The sequence below is a fragment of the Schistocerca americana genome, chromosome 4 (genome assembly GCF_021461395.2).
Source record: "Schistocerca americana isolate TAMUIC-IGC-003095 chromosome 4, iqSchAmer2.1, whole genome shotgun sequence".
NCBI classification, from domain to species: Eukaryota; Metazoa; Arthropoda; class Insecta; order Orthoptera; family Acrididae; genus Schistocerca; species Schistocerca americana.
The window spans coordinates 355468875-355490924 of record NC_060122.1 but is presented as its reverse complement, the minus strand read 5'-3'; the positions used below and the strand labels follow the sequence as shown (position 1 = coordinate 355490924).

Sequence of the window (22050 nt, the reverse complement as noted above, 5' to 3'; positions counted from 1 at the left end):
ATTTGATCGACTGTCGGATCTCCTCCGTCTAATAGGCGCTGCTCATGCTTGGTTGTTTAGATCTTCGGGCGTGTTTAGTGACATTTGTGAACAGTCAAAGCGACTGTTTCCAGAATGAGATTTTCACTCTGCAGCGGAGTGTGCGCCGATATGAAACTTCCTGGCAGATTAAAACTGTGTGACGGACCGAGACTCGAACTCGAGACCTTTGCCTTTCGCGGGCAAGTGCTCTACCAACTGAGCTACCCAAGCACGACTCACGCCCCGTCCTCACAGCTTTACTTCTGCCAGTACCTCGTCTCCTACCTTCCAGACTTAACAGAAGCTCTCCTGCGTACCTCAGTTGGTGTGTGTGATCCATAGTGAAGGTCTATCTTCAGGAGTTCTGGGATCTGGGGTGATGCAAAACTTTTTTTCGTGTGTGTATATGGCTGTAAAACCTGGGCTATGGGCACTGAAGAAGAGAAGAAGCTAAATTCTTTTGAGAAGAAGTGTCGTGGACGGATGCTAAAAATAAAGTGGACCAATATGGACAGAAACGAAGAGATTCTTAAAGAGCAGGTAAGGAGAGAAGCGGTAGGAAATCAGTTATCAAAAGAAGAGCACATTCATCGACTATCTAATGAGACATGAACACCATAATACAGGGAATGTTAGTGGAAATACACCTAAAGGAAGACAGCGACCAATGTAAATTGGCCAAACTATGAGACACGTGGGACGAACAGGCAAGGCGTGTAGGGTGGAAGAAGAAGAAGATGAAGTAGAATTTTTCAACATTGCGATAGATCATCGCATAAGTTGACAAATGCTGCATTGTTAAGACGGGTTACTTTCTCTTGGCGTTCTCTCGTGAAGGCAAGCTGCTCCCAGAAGCTTTCGCGAACTGTATTCGCACTCAACTGGGAAACACGGCTGCTAGGTTAATGCAGTCCCGAGCCCCTGCGAAGAGAACGAATAGCGACCGCAAATGGCAGCGGTGCTGGCGAGTAATGCGGGTCACCTCTCGAAAGGAGTCGCTAAAGGCGGGGAATGCCGAGCAGAGTAGAGCAGGCAAGAATTCCACCAGTGGCTGAAAGCATTGCGACTGTGCAGCCATTACCAGTAGATGAAGTAAAGTCAGAGGGTCACTGCTCAAGTCTGAAATACTCTTGCCACTGAGGTACGAATAGTACTGCCATCGCGATGCCTTACAGCAAAGGCTGCAATTCTAAAGAGCCAAAGAAACTGGTACACCTGCCTAATATAGCGTAGGGCGCCTGCGACCACGCGGAAGTGCCGTAACTCGCCGTGCCATGGACTCGACTAATGTCTGAAGTAGTGCTGCAGGGAACGGACATCATGAATACTGCAGGGCTGTCCATAAATCCGTAATAATACGATGGGGAGGAGATCTCTTCTGAACAGCACGTTGCAAGGCATCCCTGATATGCTCTATAATATTCATGTCTGGGGAGTCTGGTGGCCAGCTGAAGTATTTAAACTCAGAAGAGCGTTTCTGGAGCCACTCGATAGCAACTCTGGACGTGTGGGGGGCGTCGCATTGTCCTGCTGGAATTTCCCATGTTCGTCGGAATGCACAATGAACATGAATAGATGCAGGTGATGAGACATGATACTTACGTACGTATCACCTGTCAGAGTCGTACCTAGACGTTTCAGGAGTCCCGTATCACTCCAACTGTACACTCCACATACCATTGCAGAGTCTCCACCAGCTTGAACTGTCCTCTGCTGATATGCAGGGTCCATGGATTCACGAGGTTGCCTCCATACCCGTACAGGTCCATCCGCTCGATACAGTTTGAAACGAGACACGTCCAACCAGGCAAAATATTTCCATTAATCAGCAATCCAGCGTCGGTGTTGACAGGTCTAGGCGTGGCATAAAGCCTTGTGTCGTGCAGTCGTCATGGGTACACTAGCGGGCCATCTGCTCCGAAAGACCATATCGATAATGTTTCGTTGGATAGTTCGCACGCTGACACTTGTTGATGGCTCGGCATTGAAATCTACAGTAGTTTACAGAAGGGTTGCACTTGCGTTGAACGATTCTCTTCAGTCGTCGTTCCCGTAGGATCTTTTTCAGAACATAGCGATGTTTTACCGGTTTCGTGATATTCACGGTACACTCGCGAAATGGTCGTGCGGGAAAATCCCCACTTCATCGCTACCTCGGAGAAGCTGTGTCCCTTCTCTCTTGCACCGATTACATTACCACGGTCAAACTCACCTGAATCTTGATAAGCTGTCATTGTAGCTACAGTAACCGATCTAACAAGTGTGCCATCCACTTGTCTTATATAGGCGTTGTCGAGCGCAGCGCCTTATTGTGCCTGTTTACATATCTCTGTATTTGAATAGGCATGCCTATATCAGTTTCTATGGCGCTTCATTGTAGGTAGGTCAGTGTAAGAGCGAGCGCAGTCAATAACATTGATCTTTGAAGCCTTCATGAACTGTGAATGATGTCTGCCAAATTGCACATCCCTGACTTACTCGTTTTGGATTGGAAGAGCATCGATTTTATTTTTTTTAAATTAGATAGACTTGCCAACTGCAATTCTGCCCTGTTCCTGAAAAGAAACACGGGCAGAGATGACACAGAGTTCATCTCAAATCCTCGTCCTGGCTTCTCGCTATTTGGGTTTTCTAAGGTAGAAAAAGGAGTATCAGAGATTAACGTCCCGTCGACGTATTGTGACTAGACACAGAACAGAATATCGGATTGGGATTGGAAGTCAGCCGTGCCTTTCAAAGGAACCACCTTGGCATTCGCTTTAAGCGGAAACCTAAATCTAGATGATCAGACGTGGATTTTAAGCGTCGTGCTCCCAAATCCTAGTCCCGTGTCTTAGCATTGCGCCAGCCCATTCGGTTTGGGTTTTCTGTGGTTTTCCTACACAATTTGAATTAATTTGTGCGAAAGTCTCAAGTGAAGTTAGTCCCTAATACACTCCTGGAAATGGAAAAAAGAACACATTGACACCGGTGTGTCAGACCCACCATACTTGCTCCGGACACTGCGAGAGGGCTGTACAAGCAATGATCACACGCACGGCACAGCGGACACACCACGAACCGCGGTGTTGGCCGTCGAATGGCGCTAGCTGCGCAGCATTTGTGCACCGCCGCCGTCAGTGTCAGCCAGTTTGCCGTGGCATACGGAGCTCCATCGCAGTCTTTAACACTGGTAGCATGCTGCGACAGCGTGGACGTGAACCGTATGTGCAGTTGACGGACTTTGAGCGAGGGCGTATAGTGGGCATGCGGGAGGTCGGGTGGACGTACCGCCGAATTGCTCAACACGTGGGGCGTGAGGTCTCCACAGTACATCGATGTTGTCGCCAGTGGTCGGCGGAAGGTGCACGTGCCCGTCGACATGGGACCGGACCGCAGCGACGCACGGATGCACGCCAAGACCGTAGGATCCTACGCAGTGCCGTAGGGGACCGCACCGCCACTTCCCAGCAAATTAGGGACACTGTTGCTCCTGGGGTATCGGCGAGGACCATTCGCAACCGTCTCCATGAAGCTGGGCTACGGTCCCGCACACCATTAGGCCGTCTTCCGCTCACGCCCCAACATCGTGCAGCCCGCCTCCAGTGGTGTCGCGACAGGCGTGAATGGAGGGACGAATGGAGACGTGTCGTCTTCAGCGATGAGAGTCGCTTCTGCCTTGGTGCCAATGATGGTCGTATGCGTGTTTGACGCCGTGCAGGTGAGCGCCACAATCAGGACTGCATACGACCGAGGCACACAGGGCCAACACCCGGCATCATGGTGTGGGGAGCGATCTCCTACACTGGCCGTACACCACTGGTGATCGTCGAGGGGACACTGAATAGTGCACGGTACATCCAAACCGTCATCGAACCCATCGTTCTACCATTCCTAGACCGGCAGGGGAACGTGTTGTTCCAACAGGACAATGCACTTCCGCATGTATCCCGTGCCACCCAACGTGCTCTAGAAGGTGTAAGTCAACTACCCTGGCCAGCAAGATCTCCGGATCTGTCCCCCATTGAGCATGTTTGGGACTGGATGAAGCGTCGTCTCACGCGGTCTGCACGTCCAGCACGAACGCTGGTCCAACTGAGGCGCCAGGTGGAAATGGCATGGCAAGCCGTTCCACAGGACTACATCCAGCATCTCTACGATCGTCTCCATGGGAGAATAGCAGCCTGCATTGCTGCGAAAGGTGGATATACACTGTACTAGTGCCGACATTGTGCATGCTCTGTTGCCTGTGTGTATGTGCCTGTGGTTCTGTCAGTGTGATCATGTGATGTATCTGACCCCAGGAATGTGTCAATAAAGTTTCCCCTTCCTGGGACAATGAATTCACGGTGTTCTTATTTCAATTTCCAGGAGTGTATATTCTAATCTTGATCTATCCTCATTGAGCGAATCGTATAATGATGATGCTGTACTGGAATTTTTCTGTTGGAGTGGCCCCTTGGCTGGCACAAGAAAGAAAAGAGGACTGTGACTTACAAAGGTAATAGTCTGATTTAACATCTCCGAAGGCGGAGGCATAATATTAAAGACGCTAGACTCGTGCTTGGTAAGCCAGGAACATATAAACCAAAGCGCTCTCTCTCTCCTCTCTCCTCTCTCTCTCTCTCTCTCTCTCTCTCTCTCTCTCTCTCTCTCACACACACACACACGCACACACACACACACACACACATACACACACACACAGGCACGCGCGCTTTCATGAATAAAATAATAGCAGCCACAAAAGCACAACAGTTTAACATACCGAGTGGAAAATTGCCGACCAGGGTGGCCGTGCGGTTCTAGGCGCTACAGTCTGGAACCGCGCAACCGCTACGGTCGCAGGTTCGAATCCTGCCTCGGGCATGGATGTGTGTGATGTCCTTAGGTTAGTTAGGTTTAAGTAGTTCAAAGTTCTAGGGGACTGATGACCTCAGAAGTTAAGTCCCATAGTGCTCAGAGCCATTTGAGGGGAAAATTTTCGATGTAATAACTTTTCTACATCAAGTTCTCTATGGTTGCACATGACAAACTGTGAAAGAGAAGCAACAATAACACAAAATATGGATAGCCACAAAACCTGCAACATACGTTAACAATGTATATATAAAAAGTTCTTGTCTATTTTGTGGATATTTTTTCTACTAACTGTTTACGTGTAGTAAACAGCAGTTTTCCTGTATTCAATAAAAAGAAAATACAGGAGCCACTAATGACGTAACTACAGCGAAACATGTCTCAGTAGAAGAGAAGAAAAAAAAAGTGTTTGCACAACGAGGAGCCTATCCAAAAACAAAATTTATTTGCAGGCAGACACAGACACAAGAGTAAGCTTCAACCTGAAGATGAAGAATGAATATATTGACAATGTAAACAGCAGAGAAATTCCAAAATGTCACATACAGTAGAGAAAAATGGACCATGAGAATATACGGACGTCTCCAGTTGAAAACGGGTTGTTAATCATAAAACGGCGCCGTTGTTTGATATTTCAACACAGTGCTCGGAATACGCGAGGAATGAGTTGGAAGGTGAAAGAACGACGTTTTTCCGCATTTGAAAACAATGGCGAGGTAGCATATAGTGTCTCCTCTGAGGACATCTAACTGTTGAGTACAATACAGCATGTTTTATTTTCATTGTTATCTCGAGAGACAACCGTCAACATGGTGCAGTACGTTGCGTCCTCTGGTAGCATCAGCGTTATTGATGACTGGCGCGGACAGTGAAACATCATCGTAATTAGGCGGTGACAGGGCGTCTGACCTACCTGTTGTGTAATACGACGCCGCAGGTCCTTCCACGTGAGCACTGGAAAGAGGAAACGAGCGCGCAAGTGGTGATATATGGCGCCAGGCTGTTAATCCGCAGGGCCCGCCGTCGCTTCAACTGTCCGCTCCCACAATAAATCTTCCTGCCACTTCATCAGCGTTGGCAACTTAGTACTCTCTACATCCCCCGGGGGCACGACAGGTTCACCCTGTGACACGGGAAATGTCGAATTTTCCTGCGCATTGCAGTAGTAACACATCTCCATCAAACCTGAAGAGCAGCAGACGTCACCATCCATGATTGTTGCATTTTATAGAAGTCCCTCTCACTTTTTCGAATGCTACTAGCACTTATGAGCCAAAACAATGTTACCAGCCGTTAAATGTTGGTCCATCTTTGGAACGTGCATGGGATGGATTCGTCAAGTCCTCGGTGGGTTTCCGGAAATAAGTCGCCCCAGAGGTGTACGCATCAGGTCACTGAGTTAGTTATCGGTAGATGCTTTGTGGACGCCTAGCTGTCGCTCCTTGGCGTACCCCATGCTTCTCACTGTAGCACGTGTTTGAATGCTAACAAGGGGAAGGCCACAGACACGGCTGATCGATACAGCTCATAATTTGCAAGTCGCTTGTGTACCATCTACAATAAAAGACAGAATTGATAGAAGACTGAACGTTTTACGTCTGCATGTATGGCATCTACAAACGCATATTTTCCTGGTAATCGAGGGACGAATCTTTTTTCGACTGCCGCTTATGTAAGCGAGAGGTAAACGCCATTCATTCAGCATAAGCGGTACTGGCGTAGCGACCAAGACATACGGGCAATCACTTACCTGTATACTGATGGCGATAAATCCATCCTTGACTTCTGGCAAGCCACCCACAATGAAATCGACGACCTTCTGCACCAATTACTTTCGCACGATTCTTACGTCACCCCCCCCCCCCTTCCCGGTGATGTCTTAGACTCTCCGCACTACATTTCTATATCTAAATCTACATTTATACTCCGCAAGCCACCTAACGGTGTGTGGCGGAGGGCACTTTACGTGCCACTGTCATTACCTCCCTTTCCTGTTCCAGTCGCGTATGGTTCGCGGGAAGAACGACTGTCTGAAAGCCTCCGTGCGCGCTCTAATCTCTCTAATTTTACATTCGTGATCTCCTCGGGAGGTATAAGTAGGGGGAAGCAATATATTCGATACCTCATCCACAAACGCACCGTCTCGAAACCTGGCGAGCAATCTACGCCGCGATGCAGAGCGCCTCTCTTGCAGAGTCTGCCACTTGAGTTTATTAAACATCTCCGTAACGCTATCACCATTACCAAACAACCCTGTGACGAAACGCGCCGCTCTTCTTTGGATCTTCTCCATCTCCTCCGTCAAACCGATCTGGTACGGATCCCACACTGATGAGCAATACTCAAGTATAGGTCGAACGAGTGTTTTGTAAGCCACCTCCTTTGTTGATGGACTACATTCTCTAAGCACTCTCCCAATGAATCTCAACCTGGTACCCGCCTTACCAACAATTAATTTTATTTGATCATTCCACTTCAAATCGTTCCGCACGCATACTCCCAGATATTTTACAGAAGTAACTGCTACCAGTGTTTGTTCCGCTATCATATAATCATACAATAAAGGATCCTTCTTTCTATGTATTTGCAATACATTACATTTGTCTATGTTAAGGGACAGTTGCCACTCCCTGCACCAAGTGCCTATCCACTGCAGATCTTCCTGCATTTCGCTACAATTTTCTAATGCTGCAACTTCTCTGTATATTACAGCATCATCCGCGAAAAGCCGCATGGAACTTCCGACACTATCTACTAGGTCATTTATACATATTGTGAAAAGCAATGGTCCTATAACACTCCCCTGTGGCACGCCAGAGGTTACTTTAACGTCTGTAGACGTCTCTCCATTGATAACAACATGCTGTGTTCTGTTTGCTAAAAACTCTTCAATCCAGCCACACAGCTGGTCTGATATTCCGTAGGCTCTTACTTTGTTTATCAGGCGACAGTGCGGAACTGTATCGAACGCCTTCCGGAAGTCAAGAAAAACAGCATCTACCTGGGAGCCTGTATCTAATATTTTCTGGGTCTCATGAACAAATAAAGCGAGTTGGGTCTCACACGATCGCTGTTTCCGGAATCCATGTTGATTCCTACATATTAGATTCTGGGTTTCCAAAAACGACATGATACTCGAGCAGGAAACATGTTCTAAAATTCTACAACAGATCGACGTCAGAGATATAGGTCTATAGTTTTGCGCATCTGCTCGACGACCCTTCTTGAAGACTGGGACTACCTGTGCTCCTTTCCAATCATTTGGAACCCTCCGCTCCTCTATTTTCCATCACGTGGTTTGACATGTGGAAATAGTTCTGGGATCTGCAGCGACCTCTTCCTTATGTTTATGTGGGCCGGTAGTGGCCCGTGGTGGCCGCTGGTGTCTTTGCTGTGTTGTTGTTGTTGTTTTGTTGTTGTGGCCGTTCATAAACATTGCCTGTTGGTTGTGTAGTGCTTCGGTGTGCCTGCGAAGCGGGCAACCCGCGGCTGCAGGCTGTCAGTTTGGTTGCTGATACTCCAGGCGCCATCATGTCTGGTGGAGAAGGCCACAGCAATAAGTGTGGGGAGTTAGTAATGTAAGTAAATCAATAAGGGATAAGAACAACGAAGCAAATACATTTCTCCAACGATTTGCGTTAGTAAAGAACTAAAAATTTAATCTATGTCGCCTTACAATGGCTCTTTCACTCACTTTGTTAGAAGTACTAAATTTCCTTGGAACAACTAGATACGTGATACTTGTCATAATACACTTTCTAAGCAAATACACTTGCAGCACCAAGAACATCTAATGAACGCAATCTTCGCTCAACTACAACTGTCCCTGCAAAGATTCGGTGGAAAGCAGACATCGTTTACATTTAAAAATATTTATTTTTCGAAAATTAAGTTTGATGCACGCCACGCATACGATAACACAGCCTCAAAAAACTGGACTGAAAGTTGATCATGAATTATGCTGTGAATCGCTATCGCATCCATGTGGTTTTGCAATTCCCGCCGGGTTTTCAGACGCAGATTGCAATTTTGAAGCTTAGAAATAAACTTTTAAACTGGCGATAAAAATGAACACTACGTGGCTGGCACACAGGCGTGCAGTTTGGTGGAATCACTCCTAATGTGCAAGTCGGTTACCCTTCGTCATCTATAGCCATGCTATCTTACATGTCACTAAGAGCTTGTCCACTTCAGAAATGCAGTATCAGACAAAACTTGTTGTCAGCAACGTACGGATTTAAAATTTTCTCAAGATATGTTTTTGTAAACTGAATTTATCAGTTTCCCGGATTTGGAGCATGTGACGTAAATATTTTTTAACGCGTCGGTTATATGATTGACATCTTTTATACGGCGAGATCAAAACTGACAATTAATTTCTTGAAAGCACGAGAACACTTTAGGCAACAATTTTCCAGACGCTGTAATCGTATAATGCGTCGTGTACGGATGCGTTATTTGATGTATACTACCGACAACGACAAGCGTTCGTTTTTTTTTTCTATTATGCTATTACCTGCGTCGAACGCTCGTCTTCATAGCAGTCTTTTCATACAACTAGGCTTGAAATTTTAATTCTTTGCTAATCCAAATCTTTTGAGAAATTCATTTATCAACTTGGTTATTATTCCTCATTGATTTACTTCATAACCCTATGTACTACCAATTTCGAGTGAAAAAAATACAAATGAAAAAAAGAAAAAACTGCTGAATACTTATGGAAATCTAATACATGTTCTCTGCTTCTCATCCACATGACTTGTTCGCTACGTCAGCGGCACTTTCGCTGAAAAGCGAATATCTGGTGGGTACCAAAGGGACAGCCATAACAGTTTATTTTCTCAGTTTGCATTTGTAAACCACATATATGATGATGACAAATGTACAGTTTTCAATTATCTGTTGATTCCGTCGGTTTCGGGTCGATTACGAGTCATGAACTTTAGGGGTGGTTCTCTCAAAAACGTTGGGGTGTTGTGCCAAAATATCCGAATGCATTTTATGTTAGGTTGTACTCAAATGACCTACTAAATACGAGCAGAATCGGTTCGCAGTGTCTGAGGCCTTCCCCTTGTGAGACAGAGCAGCTGGACTATGATCGTATATTCACATCCTGTTGAGCGAGTAAATCAGTCGCCCTACCGAACCATAGATACCACAGTGGCTGGATGAATCAAAATCGCGGAGCGGCGCATTAAAATGTATGACGCGTTGTGGGCGCAGTGATCGTTTCCCTACAGCGAGATTGTCTCCGGTTAATGAATCAGCTGTGGGGCATTAGGGATTTGGCTTGTCTATTACTAGCGAAGGGGGAGCAGACGTGCAAATACGGAATTAATTCGGGGCTAATTCCGCAAACAGACTTCTGTACACGGCACGGCGTGCGGGGTGCAGCCGAACAAAGCACCCGCATGTTACGTCGGGGGAAGCGTCGCCGTCTTCCCCGGAGGAGTATGCTATAAACGTTCACACCATAAAATAAAAGTTTGGGAGCGATAAACATCTCAAGTTACGCAACCTTTCTTCGGAGGAACGCCGAGTAGTTTGGAATCCTGTTTGCGTAACGAATGGAAATAGCTTCCCGAATGAAAGTTGGGAAGGACCAGTGGAAAGGGGAAAAAGGGGAGGGGGGTGCGACGGCAGGATTAGGGGCGACGGACCAAAATGGCGCTCTCGCAGACTCCCTTTAATTAATTCGTCACGTGCAAGACGGGGAGTGCTTCTTCGCTGAAGTAACAGTTTAAATTTCAGCAGAAATGTTCGCTCTCTATTGGCGCGCCGTCTTCGGTACACAAGCCGAGCCGGAAACTTTGGCGCGGATCCTCCTCGCTGTTGGCGAGGCGCTCGTTGGAGATGCCGAAGACCGGGAGCGAGGAATGTCGCATTGTACTGCGGGGCGATTCTCCCACGCCCCGAGGTACCGCTTTGAGTGCTCTGCCACTTCTCTCCTCGCAGCAACAGCACCTCGGCACGGGCAATGCAATCGAATGAATCTCTTTGCCGAGTGGTGATGAATCAGTTGTCAATCAACCTGCTTAGATGTCATAAATAACGTATGGATACAGATATCGAAACTGTAGTTAATCTGATGACTGCTTCCCTACTGTGGTACGCCGGATAACGTACAAGGTGGCGAAGGGAAGCGGGAAATTTTCAAGTAACGTAATTTGCGAGGATAGACACAGGAAAAGCATTTTATTACTGTCAAAGGTGCATGTATAAAATATGCCATTTCTGTTTGCATTACAGACTGTCTACTTACTTCTTAAAAATAGCATCGGAAAGATGTGCTCCCTCTCAGCGTCCACATTCTTCTTAGAGAAACTCCAGAATGTTCGGTGAAGCATGTCTCGAGGAACAGCCCTTCTAACACCCGTGTACCGCAAGTCTCTAGAGGAACGGAAGGTTCCAAATGATTGGAAAAGAGCACAGGTAGTCCCAGTCTTCAAGAAGGGTCGTCGAGCAGATGCGCAAAACTATAGACCTATATCTCTGACGTCGATCTGTTGTAGAATTTTAGAACATGTTTTCTGCTCGAGTATCATGTCGTTTTTGGAAACCCAGAATCTACTATGTAGGAATCAACATGGATTCCGGAAACAGCGATCGTGTGAGACCCAACTCGCTTTATTTGTTCATGAGGCCCAGAAAATATTAGATACAGGCTCCCAGGTAGATGCTATTTTTCTTGACTTCCGGAAGGCGTTCGATACAGTTCCGCACTGTCGCCCGATAAAAAAAGTAAGAGCCTACGGAATATCAGACCAGCTGTGTGGCTAGACTGAAGAGTTTTTAGCAAACAGAACACAGCATGTTGTTATCAATGGAGAGACGTCTACAGACGTTAAAATAACCTCTGGCGTGCCACAGGGGAGTGTTATGGGACCATTGCTTTTCACAATATATATATATATATATATATATATATATATATATATATATATATATATATATGACCTAGTAGGTAGTGTCGGAAGTCCCATGCGGCTTTTCGCGGATGATGCTGTAGTATACAGAGAAGTTGCAGCATTAGAAAATTGTAGCGAAATGCAGGAAGATCTGCAGCGGATAGGCACTTGGTGCAGGGAGTGGCAACTGACCCTTAACATAGACAAATGTAATGTATTGCGAATACATAGAAAGAAGGATCCTTTATTGTATGATTATATGATAGCGGAACAAACACTGGTAGCAGTTACTTCTGTAAAATATCTGGGAGTATGCATGCGGAACGATTTGAAGTGGAATGATCATATAAAATTAATTGTTGGTAAGGCGGGTACCAGGTTGAGATTCATTGGGAGAGTCCTCAGAAAATGTAGTCCATCAACAAAGGAGGTGGCTTACAAAACACTCGTTCGACCTATACTTGAGTATTGCTCATCAGTGTGGGATCCGTACCAGATCGGGTTGACGGAGGAGACAGAGAAGATCCAAAGAAGAGCGGCGCGTTTCGTCACAGGGTTATTTGGTAACCGTGATAGCGTTACGGAGATGTTTAACAAACTCAAGTGGCAGACTCTACAAGAGAGGCGCTCTGCATCGCGGTGTAGCTTGCTCGCCAGGTTTCGAGAGGGTGCGTTTCTGGATGAGGTATCGAATATATTGTTTCCTCCTACTTATACCTCCCGAGGAGATCACGAACGTAAAATTAGAGAGATTAGAGCGCGCACGGAGGCTTTCAGACAGTCGTTCTTCCCGCGAACCATACGCGACTGGAACAGGAATGGGAGGTAATGACAGTGGCACGTAAAGTGCCCTCCGCCACACACCGTTGGGTGGCTTGCGGAGTATAAATGTAGATGTAGATGTAGAAGGGCAATGATTTCGTCTTTAGTACTCTGTTTTAGGTCATGGATAATTGCAGGAAAGAAATAGGGCACACTAAAATCAGGTTATCTCGCAGGCCACGAAATGTGACCATTACGTGAAATGACGCGCCTACCAAACAGTGGCGAACGGCTTTCGGTCGACTGTCGAGCAGTAATGTCGCTCGGTCCTGCTGAAACAACACGTTTTCGATGTTAGGATCGTGCAGGATCGGTTCAAATGGCTCTAACCACTATGGGACTTAACGTCTGAGGTCATCCGTCCCCTATACTTAGAACTCCTTAAACCTACCTAACCTAAGAAATGGCTCTGAGCACTATGGGACTTAACACCTGTGGTCATCAGTCCCCTAGAACTCAGAACTACTTAAACCTAACTAACCTAAGGACATCACACACATCCATGTCCGAGGCAGGATTCGAACCCGCGACCGTAGCACCTAACCTAAGAACATCACACACATCCATGCCCGAGGCAGGATTCGAACCTGCGACCGTAGCAGCAGTGCGGTTCCGGACTGAAGCGCCTAGAACCGCTCGGCCACTGTGGCCGGCGGTGCAGTCTCGGTGCAAAGAATGTTTCAGGCATATCAATAAATCTGTCGGATATTACTGCTTTTGCAACACCACCCTCACGTACAAAAACGCACAGACCAATGCTGATACAACACACCACACTGTAACCGTTGCGAAAGGTAATGGACATTCGTGAAACTCAAGGATTTCCCTGTTCCCTGCGACGGAAATTCTGTTTGTTGACGTATCCTGCAGCTACTATGAATCAAAACAGAAAGAAATTAATGACATTAACTGTCAGTGGGTGTGATTTAAAGCAATGGGGAAAATTGAGAATCGGTGCGAAACTGGGATTCGAACCTAGGTTTCCTGCTTACGAGGCAAGTGCGCTAACCACTGTGCCATCGAGACACAATGGTCATCGCAACTGGATGGACTACCCTAGCACGCCTGCGATCAGACTCAAAATTCCACTTATCCACACGCTACTTCTGTAGCCTTACCCATTATCCTCATTATTCGTGGCATTTCGCCGATTTCCGTACGAATTCGAGGGTGGCGTACATCGGCATTTGGCCGACCACGCCCTGATTATATAATTCACCAGCCCACACGATAAGGCAACTTTAATATACATTACTTTGTACGTTCCATAGCTCTGGTCGTAGATGGATCGCATTTATGAAATTCACCGTTCGGTATTTTGTCCACTTCTTCGCTGCTTTACACAACAGCATAACAACAACCAACAAAACAATGTCCCTCATTCCAAATTAATAATATAAGTGTAGAGCAGATGTGGCTTAAATTCAAAGAAATAGTATCGGCAGCAATTGAGAGATTTATACCAAATAAACTAACAAACGACGAAGCTGATCCTCCTTGGTACACAAAACGGGTTAGAACACTGTTGCAGAAACGACGAAACAAACATGCCAAATTTAAACAGATGCAAAAAGCCCAAGATTGGCGATCCTTTACAGAATCTTGAAGCTTAGCGCGGAGTTCAATGGGAGACGCCTATAACAGTTTCCACAACGAAATTGTCTCGAAACCTGACAGAAAATCCAAAGAGATTCTGGTCGTATGTGAAGTATGTTAGCGGCAAGAAACAATCAATGCCTTCTCTGCACGATACCAATGGAAATACTATCGAAGACAGTGCTACCAAAGCAGAGTTACTAAACACAGCCTTCCGAAATGCCCTCACAAAAGAAGACGTAGTAAAAATTCTAGAATTCGAATTGAGAAGAGCTGCCAACATAAGTAACGTAAAAATAAATACCCTCGGAGTAGTGAAGCAACTCAAATAATAAAAAAAAGTCTTCTGGTCCAGACTTTATACCAATTAGTTTCCTTTCCGAGTATGCTGATGTATTAGCTCCATACTTAAGAATCACATACAACCGTCGCTCTACGAAAGATCCGTACCCAAAGACTTGAAAGTTGCACAGCTCACACCAATATTCAAGAAAGGTAGTAGGAGAAATCCACTAAATTACAGGCCCATATCGTTAACGTCGATTTGCAGCAGGATTTTAGAACATATATTGTGTTCGAACATTATGAATTACCTCGAAGAAAATGGTCTATTGACACACAGTCAACATGGGTTTAGAAAACATCATCCCTGTGAAACACAACTAGCTCTCTGTTCACATGAAGTGTTGAGTGCTATTGACAAGGGATTTCAGATCGATTCCGTATTCCTGGATTTACGGAAGGCTTTTGACACTGTACCACTCAAGCGGCTCTTAGTGAAATTGCGTGCTTATGGAATATCGTTTCAGTTATGTGACTGTATTTGCGATATTCTGTCAGAGAGGTCACAGTTCGTAGTAATTGACGGAAAGTCATCGAGTAAAACAGAAGTGATTTCTGGCGTTCCCCAAGGTAGTGTTATGGGCCCTTTGCTGTTCCTTATCTATATAAACGATTTGGGACACAATCAGAGCAGCCGTCTTCGGTTGTTTGCAAATGGCGCTGTCGTTTATCGACTAATAAAGTCATCAGAAGATCAAAACAAATTGCAAAACGATTTAGAAAAAAATATCTGAATGGTGCGAAAAGTGGCAGTTGACCCTAAATAACGAAAAGTGTGAGTTCATCCACATGAGTGCTAAAAGGAAGTCGTTAAACTTCGGTTACACGATAAATCAGTCTTTTAGAATACTGCTGCGTGGTGTGGGATCCTTACTAGGTAGGACTGACGGAGTATATCGAAAAAGTTCAAAGAAAGGCAGCACGTTTTGTATTATTGCGAAATATGAAAGAAAGTGTCACAGAAATGATACAGTATTTGGGCTGAAAATCATTAAAAGAAAGGCGTTTTTCGTTGCGACGGAATCTTCTCACGAAATTCCAATCACCAACTTTCTCCTCCGGATGTGAAAATATTTTGTTGACACCGACTTACGTAGGGAGGAACGATCACCACGATAAAATATGGGAAATCAGAGCTCGTACGGAAAGATATAGGCGTTCATTCTTTCCGTGCGCTATACAAGATTGGAATAATAGAGAATTGTGAAGGTGGTTCGATGAAACCTCTGCCAGGCACTTAAATGTGATTTGCAGAGTATCCATGTAGATGTAGATGGTTATATGCACGCACGCAAATTTCTGAACAACAGGGAAACGATATTGTTTTCTCCCAGAGAGGTGGCTGCAGTGCTGTCAGTGACAGAAGTAGGAAACAACTGTGAGAGCGAGAGGCAAGTTACAAAGTACAGAGGTAGATACTGCCCTGCAATACGAAATATTCTTCACCCTGGGATAAAAACCTGCAATGTCAGCAATACTGCCCGGCCATACCACAAAATTGCACTTTATTGCAGCCGCATTCCAGCAATGTTGATAGCAACGTTTTTGCTGCCAAATATTGTCGTAAAATATGACCGATGTAAACCATCCTTAAACAAAACTACGTTGTGTGGTTGGTCGTGGCAGGCGGAAGAAACGTCTCACAAAAGCCACTGTGTGTTCGAACATTATAAATTACCTGGAGGATAACGATTTTTTGCAAATAGCCAGCATCGATTCAGAAAATGTTCTTATCAAACACGAATAGCTATTTATTCGCATGAAGTAATGAGTGCTATCGACAAGGTATCACAAACTGAGTGCTTACTTTTAGATTTCCAGGAGGGTTATAATACTGTTCCTCACAAGCCACTTCTAATCAAATTCCATGCCTACGAAGTATCGCCTTAGTTGTGCGACTGGATTCGCGATTTCCTGTCGGAAGTTCAAAATTCACAGTAACAGACAGATGGCCATCGAGTAAAACAGAAGTGACACCTGGCGTTCCACAGCGTAGTGTTATAGGCCTTCTTCTGTTCGTGGTCTATATAAACAATCTAGGAGACAATAAGAGCAGCTGCCTTAGATTGTTTGGAGGCGATACATCTACATCTACATCTACATCTATACTCCGCGAGCCACCTTACGGTGTGTGGCGGAGGGTACTTATTGTACCACTATCTGATCCCCCCTTCCCTGTTCCATTCACGAATTGTGCGTGGGAAGAACGACTGCTTGTAAGTCTCCGTATTTGCTCTAATTTCTCGGATCTTTTCGTTGTGATCATTACGCGAGAGATATGTGGGCGGTAGTAATATGTTGCCCATCTCTTCCCGGAATGTGCTCTCTCGTAATTTCGATAATAAACCTCTCCGTATTGCGTAACGCCTTTCTTGAAGTGTCCGCCACTGGAGCTTGTTCAGCATCTCCGTAACGCTCTCGCGCTGACTAAATGTCCCCATGACGAATCGCGCTGCTTTTCGCTGGATCATGTCTATCTCTTCTATTAATCCAACCTGGTAAGGGTCCCATACTGATGAGCAATACTCAAGAATCGGACGAACAAGCGTTTTGTAAGCTACTTCTTTCGTCGATGAGTCACATTTTCTTAGAATTCTTCCTATGAATCTCAACCTGGCGCCTGCTTTTCCCACTATTTGTTTTATGTGATCGTTCCACTTCAGATCGCTCCGGATAGTAACTCCTAAGTATTTTACGGTCGTTAGCGCTTCCAATGATTTACCACCTATGGCATAATCGTACTGGAATGGATTTCTGCCCCTATGTATGCGCATTATATTACATTTATCTACGTTTAGGGAAAGCTGCCAGCTGTCGCACCATGCATTAATCCTCTGCAGGTCCTCCTGGAGTACGTACGAGTCTTCTGATGTTGCTACTTTCTTGTAGACAACCGTGTCATCTGCAAATAGCCTCACGGAGCTACCGATGTTGTCAACTAAGTCATTTATGTATATTGTAAACAATAAAGGTCCTATCACGCTTCCCTGCGGTACTCCCGAAATTACCTCTACATCTGCAGATTTTGAACCGTTAAGAATGACGTGTTGTGTTCTTTCTTCTAGGAAATCCTGAATCCAATCACAAACCTGGTCCGATATTCCGTAAGCTCGTATTTTTTTCACTAAACGTAAGTGCGGAACCGTATCAAATGCCTTCCTGAAGTCCAGGAATACGGCATCAATCTGCTCGCCAGTGTCTACGGCACTGTGAATTTCTTGGGCAAATAGGGCGAGCTGAGTTTCACATGATCTCTGTTTGCGGAATCCATGTTGGTTATGATGAAGGAGATTTGTATTATCTAAGAACGTCATAATACGAGAACACAAAACATGTTCCATTATTCTACAACAGATTGACGTAAGCGAAATAGGCCTATAATTATTCGCATCTGATTTATGACCCTTCTTGAAAATGGGAACGACCTGCGCTTTCTTCCAGTCGCTAGGTACTTTACGTTCTTCCAGCGATCTACGATAAATTGCTGATAGAAAGGGGGCAAGTTCTTTAGCATAATCACTGTAGAATCTTAAGGGTATCTCGTCTGGTCCGGATGCTTTTCCGCTACTAAGTGATAGCAGTTGTTTTTCAATTCCGATATCGTTTATTTCAATATTTTCCATTTTGGCGTCCGTGCGACGGCTGAAGTCAGGGACCGTGTTACGATTTTCCGCAGTGAAACAGTTTCGGAACACTGAATTCAGTATTTCTGCCTTTCTTCGGTCGTCCTCTGTTTCGGTGCCATCGTGGTCAACGAGTGACTGAATAGGGGATTTAGATCCGCTTACCGATTTTACATATGACCAAAACTTTTTAGGGTTCTTGTTTAGATTGTTTGCCAATGTTTTATGTTCGAATACTGTCAACTGCCGTCTCGTAAAGTCATCAGGCGATCACAACCACTTGAAAAATGATTTAAACAAGATATCGGCATCTTGCGAAAAATGACTGTAGGCTCGGAAAAGTGAAGTTATCTACGTGAGTACTAGTAGGAATCCGCTAAATTTCGGTTACTCGATGAATCACACAAATCAAAATGCTGTGTATTCAACTAAATGCCTAGGGATTACAATTACAAATAACATAAATTGGAAAAATCACATTGGTCATGCTGTGAGGAAGACATACCATAGACTGGGTTTTATTACCGGAACACTTAGAGGATATAACAGATCTACTAAAGACGGAGGAAGCTTTCAATAGCCATGATCGCATAAATTATTCTTTACGGTGGATAATTGGTTTCGACAGTGCAACTGTCGTCTTCAGGTTCAAATGGTTCAAATGGCTCTGAGTACTATTGGACGTAACTTCTCAGAGCATCAGTCCCCTAGAACTTAGAACTACTTAAACCCAACTAACCTAAGGGCATCACACACATCCATGCCAGAGGCAGGATTCGAACCTGCGACCGTAGCGGTCGCGCGGTTCCAGACTGTAGCACCTAGAACCGCCATCTTCTGGCCTTCGAAAAATTTTTGTTATGAAAAGAGGTCCATTGAGAGTATCTCATGACATGCTGTCATTATGGTGCATAAAATGCACGACATTATACATATGTTTGTCAAAAATAAGACCGTTTGCAGTTAAAAAGCATGTTATGTATGTGATAATTACCGAGCGAGTGGCGCAGTGGTTAGCACACTGGACTCGCATTCCGAAAGACGACGGTTCAAACTCGCTTCCGGCCATTCTGATTTAGGTTTTCTGTGATTTCCGTAAACTGCTTCAGGCAAATGCCGGGTTGGTTCCTTTGAAAGGCCGCGGCCGACTTCCTTCCCCGTCCTTCCCTCATCCGATGACCTCACTGCTTGGCCCCTTCCCCCGAATGAACCAACCAACCACGTGACCATTTTCGCATTCGTAGCACTCAGCCTCTGTGCTTGTTAATTCTTAAAACACACGATACACACTAAATTATACACTTGTAGATATGTTTACGTTTGCGTGACATCTTACGTACATCGTGAGTCCACCTTGGTCAAAGTATACGGTGTGACAATTCTTGAAAAAGATATTTAAGAAATTCTTCCAGTCCATATGTGGCATAACAGCAAACCAGTGCTTAACAGTATTGGTTAAAAACAGTCTTGGTTGCAATTTTAGTTTTTTTATTTTCCAACGACGCGTTTCGCCTTATTTAAGCATCTTCAGCTTATCGTCTAAATAAGGCGAAACGCGCCGTTGAAAAATAAAAAAAATAAAATTGCAACCAAGACTGTTTCTAACCAATACTGAAAAAAATGTGGTTTGCGTTACGGCAAGATCTTCTCAAGAAATTTCAATCACCAACTTTCTCGTCGGAATGCAAGAATATTTTGTTGGGGCCCACCTAGATACGGAGAAATCATTGTTATAAGAGAAATAAGTGCTCGCACGGAAGGAATGAAGTGCTCGTTTCTCCCTCGCGCTGTTCGAGAAATAACGTGAAGGTGGTTCGACGAACCCTCTGCCAGGCAATTAATTACGAATTGCAGAGTAGTCACGTAGATGTAGATATAACTGTCGGGGATCTTCTCGTCTTGTTTAACAACTGTCCTGTATTCACACGTGTCACAGCACTGTACTCACCGAAAACTGGAGATCCAGAAGAGGTTGTAATGTCTCGGAGGCTGTTGGAATGTGCAGCTGTCAGTCGACCAGTTGGAGCAGGAGGCTACGGAACACACGCACCGTCCTCTAAATGTCACGAAGTAAGTGAATCGGGTCATTATCGACGACACAGAAAAGGACAAAAGTGGTCCATCGACGTGTGTATCACCATGGCTCGCCTCCTAACGAATCGGCGTTGAGCAGGATCGCAGGCAGCACAGTACTCCATCCGCGCGCGTGGCCACCGGCGGTGCAACTGAACGCCAGCCAGAAACCGGATTGGAGGCGAGCGGCCGGCGGTGCACCTGTCGCGTGTCGGGCAGGTAGCCCGGGGGCAGCCGGGTCCGGAGAGTGGGGCGCGACGCGTTTTTGTGCGTGGCCGGCCGTTTCGGAAGAGCGCGCTCAGGTGCCGGCCGTCGGACGGAACCGATGTTTGGAAGGCCACGGCGAGGCTCGTCACGGCCTGCGACCGACGCCTCAACCGTGTTGCCACTTGCTGCAACGAGGTGTGGGAGGATGGCAGAAGCAACATGATCCTTGAAAAATGAAAAAAAAAACTATGCACTGCACCAAACTCAAAACTATGACCGCAGTATCAACAAGTGACAGAATCAGTCATAACACACAAGTACCTGGGTGTAAGGAATTGTGGGAATATGAAATGAATGATCGCATGGGCTCAATCAAAGATACACTACTGGCCATTAAAATTGCTACACCACGAAGATGACGTGCTACAGACGCGACAGGAAGAGGATGCTGTGATATGCAAATGATTAGCTTTTCAGAGCATTCACACAAGGTGGTGCCGGTGGTGATACCTACAGCGTGCTGACATGAGGAAAGTTTCCAACCGATTTCTCATGCACAAACAGCAGTTGACCGGCGTTGCCTGGTGAAACGTTGTTGTGATGCCTCGTATAAGGAGGAGAAATGCGTACCATCACGTTTCCGACTTTGATAAAGGTCGGATTGTAGCCTATCGCGATTGCTGTTTATCGTATCGCGACATTGCTGCTCGCGTTGGTCGAGGTCGAATTGTTAGTAGAATATGCAATAGGTGGGTTCAGGAGGGTAATACGAAACGTCGTGCTGGATCCAACGAACTCGTATTACAAGCAGTCGAATTGACAGGCATCTTATCCGCGTGGTTGTAACGGATCGTGCAGCCACGTCTCGATCCCTGAGTCAACAGATGGGGACGTTTGCAAGACAACAATCATCAGCAGTTCGACGACGTTTGCAGCAGCATGGACTACCACCTCGCAGACCATGGCTCCCGTTACCCTTGACGCTGCGTCACAGACAGGAGCGCCTGCGATGGTATACTCAACGACGAACCACGAATGGCAAAACCTAATTTTTTCGGATGAATCCAGGTTCTGTTTACAGCATCACGATGGTCGCATCCGTGTTTGGCGACATCGCGGTGAATTCGTCATCGTCATACTGGCGTATCACCCGACGTGGTGGTATGGGGTGCCATTGGTTACACGTCTCAGTCACCTCTTGTTCGCAGTGACGGAACTTTGAACAGTGGATCTTACATTTCAGATGTGTTACGACCCGTGGCTCTACCCTTCATTCGATCACTGCAAAACCCTACATTTCAGCTGGATAATGCACTACTAGATGTTGCAGGTCCTGTACGGGCCTTTCTGAATACAGAAAATGTTCGACTGCTGCCCTGGCCAGCACATTCTCTAGATGTCTCACTAACTGAAAACGTCTGGTCAATGGTGGCCGAGCAACTGGCTCGTCACAATACGCCAGTCACTACTCGTGACTGATGAACTGTGGTATCGTGTTGAAGCTGCATGGGCAGCTGTACCTGTACACGCCATCCAAGGTCTGTTCGGCTCAATGCCCAGGCGTATCAAGCCCCTTAATACGGCCAGAGGTGGTTATTCTGGGTACTGATTTCTCAGGA

The 22050-nt window shown here is 45.7% G+C and overlaps 1 protein-coding gene across 3 annotated transcripts in view; it reads right to left on the bottom strand.

Annotated features, from left to right (window-relative positions):
- The window catches only part of LOC124612264 (irregular chiasm C-roughest protein), a 1966673-nt gene that overhangs the window by 593068 nt on the left and 1351555 nt on the right, over positions 1 to 22050 (bottom strand). Inside the window, exon 1 of one of the 3 annotated variants that reach the window (XM_047140360.1) lies at positions 20100 to 20362. The exons of the other annotated variants lie outside the window; for them this stretch is intronic. The gene's annotated coding sequence lies outside the window, so the exon portion shown is untranslated. Of the gene's footprint in view, positions 1 to 20099; positions 20363 to 22050 lie in introns of those variants that run through there. 3 annotated transcript variants of the gene reach the window in all.